Source organism: Rhinopithecus roxellana, chromosome 7 (assembly GCF_007565055.1).
Source record: "Rhinopithecus roxellana isolate Shanxi Qingling chromosome 7, ASM756505v1, whole genome shotgun sequence".
Lineage (NCBI taxonomy): Eukaryota > Metazoa > Chordata > Mammalia > Primates > Cercopithecidae > Rhinopithecus > Rhinopithecus roxellana.
Genome location: NC_044555.1, coordinates 99,776,131 through 99,783,480, shown reverse-complemented (window position 1 = coordinate 99,783,480; position 7,350 = coordinate 99,776,131). Strand labels below are relative to the sequence as shown.

At 34.1% G+C, this 7,350-nt stretch overlaps 1 pseudogene; it reads right to left on the bottom strand.

Annotated features, from left to right (window-relative positions):
• Positions 1-6,738: 6,738 nt before the first annotated feature.
• Positions 6,739-7,350, bottom strand: LOC104654203 (annotated as a pseudogene).

The following is a 7,350-nucleotide window of genomic DNA, read 5'->3' as shown; positions in this document are numbered from 1 at the left end:
AATACTATGAATGATAAATCGGATAACTAGAATAAATGAATCAAGTTCTAAAAACACACAAACTAGCATAACTGAATCACGAAGAATTGAGAAAATCCAAATAGACCAATAACAAGTAAGGATATTAAATTAATAATTAGAAACCTCCCAACAAATAAAAATCCAGAACCAAATGGCTTCACTGGAGAATTCTACCAAACATTTAAAGAGGAATTAGTGCCAATATTTCTGAAACTTTTTCCAAAAATTGAAGAGGCAGAAACACTTCTAAATTCATTCTATAAGTACAGCATTATAAAGCCAGACAGACACTACAAGAAAACTACAGATAAATATCTCTGGTGAATATTGATACAAGAATTCTTAACAAAATACCAGTGAACTGAGTTCAACAGAACATTAAAAAAATTATACATTATGACCAAGTGGGATTTATTCCTGGAATGCAAGAATGAGTCAATATGTGCAAATTAATCAATGTAATACACTGCATTAACATTATGAAGGATAAAAACCACATCACCATCTCAACTGAGAATGAAAAAGCATTTGACAAGATGAAATAACCTTTCATGATAAAAACACTCAGCAGACTAGAAATGAAAGAAAATATCTCAACATAAAAAAAGGCCACATAGGAAAAATCCACACTAATGTCATCCTCATTGGTATGATTAAAACTTTTCCTTTAATATCAGGAACAAGACAAGGAAACCTATTCTCACCACTCTCTCACCACTATTATTCAACATAGTTTTAGATATCCTAGCCAGAGCAATTACATGAGAAAAAGAAATTTAAAAATCCAAATTGAAAAGAAAGAATTAAAATTATTCTTCTTAACAGAAAACATGATCTTATATATAGAAAATCTTAAATATTCCACAAAGAACTGTTAAAACTAATAAAGGAATTCTGCAAAATTGCAGGATACAAAATCAACACGCAGAAATAAATTGTATTTCTACACATTAACAATGAACAATCTGAAAATGAAATTAAGAAACAATTTCATTTACAACAGCACCAAATACTTAGGAGTAAACCTAACCAAGGAGATGAAAGACTTTTACACCGAAAAGTACAAAATGTTGCTTAAAGAAATTAAGACATAAATAAATGGAAAGATATCCTGTGTTCATGGATTAGAAGACTTAATATTGTTAAGATATCCATAACACTCAATGCAATCTACAGACTCAATACAATCCCTATCAAAATCCCAATGGGATATTTTGCAGAAATAGAAAAATCCATCCTAAAATTTACATTGAATCTCAAGAAAGCCTAAAGAGCCAAAACAATTTTGATAAGAACAAATTGAAAGATTCACACTTCCTGATTTCAAAACATATTACAAAAATACAGTAATCTAAACAGTATGGTACTGGCAGAAAGACCAACGGAATGGAATAGACAGCCCAGAAATAAACTCTCATGTATATGGTGAAATAATCCTCAAGGTTGCAAAGACTTCCCCCTCAAGTAGGGGAAGAAACAATCTCTCCAAAAAATGGTGCTGGGAAAACTGGGTATTCACATGTAAAAGAATAGAGTGGGAACCTTATCTTACACCACACAGTATACAAAAATTGGCTCAAAGTGTATTAAATTCCTAAACATAAAACCCAGTGCTATAAAACTCCTAGAATACATGAGACTTGGCAATAATTATTTTGGATATGACAACAAAAGCACAGGTGACAAAAACAAAAACAGACAAACGAGACTGCATCAAGCTGATGAACAATTTTCATCAAAGGTTGAAAGGGCAATCTATGTAATGGAAGACTATATTTGCAAATCGCATACCTGATAAAGGGTAATATCCAAAATATAAAGAACTTCTACAATTCAACAACAAAAAGCTAAATCACCAGATTAAAAGATGGGCAAAAGACTTAAATAGATATTTCTCCAAAGATGATATACAACTGGCCAAGAAGCATGTGAAAAGATGCTTGACATCACTAATCATCAGAGGAATGCAAATGAAAACACAATGATATCAGCCCACTCTTATTGGGATGACTTCTATTAAAACAAAACAAAACAAAACAAAAAACACACAGAAAAAAACCTGTGTTGGCAAGAATGCGGAGTAACTGCAACCTTTCTGCACTGTAGTTGGGATTGTAAATGGTGCAACCACTATGAGAAACAGTATGAAGCCTCCCTCCCAAATTTAAAATAGATCTACCATATGAATCAACAATCCCACTTCTGGGTGTATATCTGAAAAAATGGAAAGCAGTGACTCAAATAGATATTTGCACACTCTTGTTCACAGCAGCACTATTTTCACAATAGCAAGAGGCAGAAGCAACCCAAATGCCCATAGAAGGATGAGTGGATAAACAAAATGAATGGAAACAAAATATAAATGTATTACATATACAATTTGTGTATATATATTTATATATACATTGTGTGTGTGTGTGTGTCTATACACACACTACACAATGGAATACCATTCAGCTTTAAAAAAGAAAATAATTCTATCATATCCTACAACACCAATGAACCTGGAGGACATTATGCTAAGTGAAATAAGCCAATCACAAAAAGACAAATACTGTAAGGTGGTAAAATGTATGTCATGTATTTTTACCAAAATTTTTAAAAGTTAAGAAAAAAAAGTAAGGGTCCTGTGGTATGAAATGGACCTTAGTGTCAGTATTTTTATGAGCTGACAGATCTAGCCTAAGTTTGTTCTTGTAAATATGCTTTGGTTTTCCCAGTCATGAAAAGGGGATGATAAAATACTACCTATTACTCAGGCTTGTTGTCAAGGTCAAACAAGGTAATGTATGTAAAAGTGCTTACTACAGCACTTACTAGATAGTAAATGATTAGTATCTCTTAGCTATAATTGCTAGCTAAGACAACTTTAGGCTACAATTCCAGAATAATGGCTTTCATGGGATGAGGGAAACAATTAAAGCTGGAATCCTGATAACAAACACATTTTTCCCTTCTTCTCTCATGGACCTCAGCTGGGACAGAGAAGTGGCCTGATGAAGGTGTACAGACAGGATGTTTCTGGTTCTCTACCTATGTCCTCTAAGGCGGCCAGTTACATTCCTTGTTGGCCAAAATTTGTATATTTATCCCACTAAATTAACCTGATTAAAAAATAAAATGTATTTAGAGCATACCTCTAACTTCTAGAAGGATCTCAGGGCTTCCTCTCATAACCCCACAGAATAGGAGTACTCCTGGGGGTCAGAAGAGACAGAGTAGTATGATGTGATGCTGAAGAACAAGTTAAGATGGACAGAACTTCTATGCCAGTTCTGATTATGAAATCTTAAGTGGGGTTTTGCACTACCTCTGCCACAGTTTCCTCAGCTATTAAATTTGGGTTATAAATGTGTAAAATAATCACTAGATTGTTGTATGAATCAAATGAGATAACCTATGTAAAATCACCTAGCATAATGCCTAGCACACAGTAAGCATTTAATAAAATGTAGTTAATGTTAACCAAGGTGATCCTTGGGCCACCGTTCTGGAGAGAACTGATGTGATGTAGGGAGCCATTAAACAAACCTCCATGTCTTTGTAGCAAGAAGGACATCCTCTCCCTATTGTAGCCTCTTTCCATTGCTTCTTTGATTACTTTTCGATTCTTTTGATTACTCTCCATTTTTGATTATTTTGATTACTCTCCATTGCTTCTTTTGATTACTCTAGACACACAAAGTGTGGAGTGGGGAGTTGGGAGGACATTCACAGCATTTATAGGACTAGGGAGAGTACTAGGACTACCTTTGCTCTAGAAACAGGGACAAATATTCTTTTTCTCCCTGAGTTGTTATAGGGTTTTTGTTCCTTTCTTTTGGAGTGCTACTTTCTGGAAGGAAAGAAAAGGCCTAGCTCAAGGAAGCTAAGGAAACTGCTAAGCTTATACTTAGCATATTGAGACTTAGACCTTCATGGGGCCATAGGAGGATGACATCCTTAGGAAATTTCCATTTCTGCCCCTTCTGTCACTTTCCCTCTTGCTTACTATTTTCCTATCACATTAGCCTGGTTTTTGAAAATGCATAACAGCTTTATTGAGATATATTTCACAAACTGTACAATTCACCTAATTAAAATGGTTTTTAGTATGACCATAGAGTTGTGCAACCATCACCATTTTCTAGTTTTAGAGTATTTTTATTGCCCTGAAAGAAGCTCTGTAAATGTTTTTAGTTTTTATTTTATTTTTTATTTTTTCATGATATCCTCTGGTGTTGAAACTGATTTTAATTTCTTTTTATTTTTTTCACGATGTTTTAAATTATTTCTTTTTATTTTTTTCATGGTGATTTATTTTTCTTTTTTTTCACGATGTGTAAATGTTGAGCAATCTCTCCTGTGGGAGACCAGAATAGACCACCCTCAAATATGCCTCTTTGGCATAAGGATTGTCTTAAGCTGAAGGCAATTGAGAAAAAGCAGATGCAGGAAAGCTCTCTGCCTTCCCTCTTTATGTCTAAAAACAGAATATAAATTTAGAAAGACAAAAGATACACCACCTCTCCCTTTTACCAGGGAGAACAAAGGCTAACCACTGAAGAAAACTTTAGATTCTCATAAGCCTTGAGATGGCAACACAGAAATCTACATTAACAAGCTCTACTAACAAGCTTTTATGTGCCATTTATTTGCCTTCTCACAAGTCATCACTCCTAGAGACTCACAGTCCTCTTTCTTTGTCTTGTCACTTCTCTAAAAACTGACTGTTTGTTGATGGTGCTACATAAGGTGGACTTCAAAGCCACCTTTTTGAGAATTACTCATTTTCTGGGTATCTTCCATATTTATGTTATATATATAATATGTAATTATATATTATGTATTATATACAACATATATAATCTTATATAATATATAAGTACATATAATTATATATAACATATATAAGATACATACTATATAACATATAAAAACTATGTATTATATAATATATAACATTATATAATATATAACATGTATATAGAATGTATTATGTTTGTATTTATATAAGTATATAATACATTACATATACATATATAATATAATATATATTTATATATTTATGGAAATATATTTATATATTCATATAAATACATATATGTGTCTATATAATATGTATGTATAATATGCATAATATGAATACATATTATATATATGGTAATAAACTTCCTTTTACTTTTCTCTTGTTACTCTGCCTCTGCCTTTTATTACAGGGATCTGCTTTAACTGGAATTTATGAAAGTTGGAAAAAAAAAATGATTCTTCCTTCCCTACACTGTCCATTCTCCCTTCCCCCAGGCCCTGGCAACCAATAATCTACTTTTTATCCCTATAGATTTGCATGTTCTGGACATTTCATATAAAAAATCATACAATATGTGGCCTTTTATGTCTAGCTTATTTCACTTAGCATAATGTTTTCAAGGTTCATTCATGTTGTAGTATCTATCAGTACTTCCTTCTTTTATGGCTGAATAATTTGCCGTTGTATATAATGGACACATTTTATCTATTCATTGGTTAGTGAACATCTGAGCTGTTTCTATTTTTTTTTTTTGGCCACTGTGAAACTATAAACACTGTGAATACTCATAGCTACTATGAATATTTATGCTCAACTTTTTGCCTGAGTACCTGGCTTGGATTTTGGAGTGTGTATACCTAGAATTAGACTTGCTGGGTCACATAGTAACTCTGTGTGACTTTTTTGAGGAATTGCCAAGCTGTTTTTCACAGCAGCTGCATGATTTTGCACCTCTACCAGAAAAGTACAAGGGTTCCAAATTCTCTACTCCTTCCCAACACTTACTTTCTGTTTTTAAAATTGTTGTTATTATAGCTATCCTAGTGGGTTTAAAGTGGTATCTCATGTTTTTTTTTTTTAAGTATGATACTGTTTATTTAACTTAAAAAACATTTCAGCATTCTAAACATAGAAAAAAAATAACAACATTGCAAATCATATTTAATTACAGAAGGTTCTTGAACTTCATTGATCCAGTGGATCTTCACTGACAATTAAGAATTCTAGAGTTTGTTTAAAAACAGTTTAAAAACTACCACACTTCACTAAAAACAAACAAACAAAAAACACCTCTCATGCCAGCTGACCCCACTCTGTCCACAGCTAAGAATGGCAGCAGAATGCTATGTCATTATACCCCAGAAACAAGACCACCTGAAGCTAAATGGATGCCCACGCAGAGTCAACAGGTGGAGCCTTACAGCAGCACACCCTGAGCTACAGCCCCTCCAAAAGGCATCTTCCCCCACAGCTTCAACGCCAAGCAAAGAGCATGAATAGTTTGTCGGGGTTGTTTTTTCTTTTTACAAATTATAGATAAATGCAGTTGATAACTCAGCATTTCTAGCCAATAACCATAGACTTAATACCACCTTAAAAATAAAAAAACTGCCAAAAACATCTTTAAATGCCTTGTCACACCAACTACAATGTACGCAGAGTAGGGAGAACACTAGAGTGACTTTTCATTTTTAAAATGTTTGAAATATGTACAATTTGATACAGTTTCAGGATGCTCCAGACACCCAGCCACTTCATGTAAGCCACTGACAATTTCTAGAGCACTTTGAGAGACTACACTATGATCATGATCAAATTTTGCAATTAAACTTAATGAGGGCAACAGACACTTCTCAAATAAGAGATAAGTCAATTATGACACTCCCCTACTCTAAGGTATTCACAAGATGACAGATAAACAGGATTTTTTATTCCCCCTCTTCCTCCTTCTCTTCCTCCTCATCCTTCTCTTCTTCTTCCTTGTCTTCTTTGTCTTTCCCTTCCACCTTTTTCCAGGTAACTTTAGTGGGACCCTTTGCACCATCAAACTTTCCTTTAGACTTATAGTCAGCAACATCCTTCTCATACTTCTCCTTCAGCTTTGCTGCCTTAGTGATGTAAGGCTGTTTTTCCCTGTCACTTTAGTTAATCCACATCTCACCCACCGTTTTTGCCATGCCTCTAATAGAGATGCCAGGATTTGTGGATTTGATCTTGGGGCGGAATTCTGAACAGAACAAGAAGAATCCAGACAGTGGCATTTTGAGGGCATTAGGGTCCTTCTTCTTGCCTCCCTCAGCTGGTCCATTATCCTTTATTTCCTGATCATAGTGTACTTTATCCACCTTTGTCATTTCATCAAATTTGGTCTTCTCTTTCCCAGACATGGTCTTCTGCCTCTCAGAGCACTTCTTGGAAAATTCTACAAAATTGACAGGGACCCCTGGGTTTTTCTTCTTATGTTCTTTTTTTCACATCTGCGCAAAGAAGGCATAAGCAGACATCTTGCCCTTTGGTTTCTTGTGGTCACCTTTAGCCAT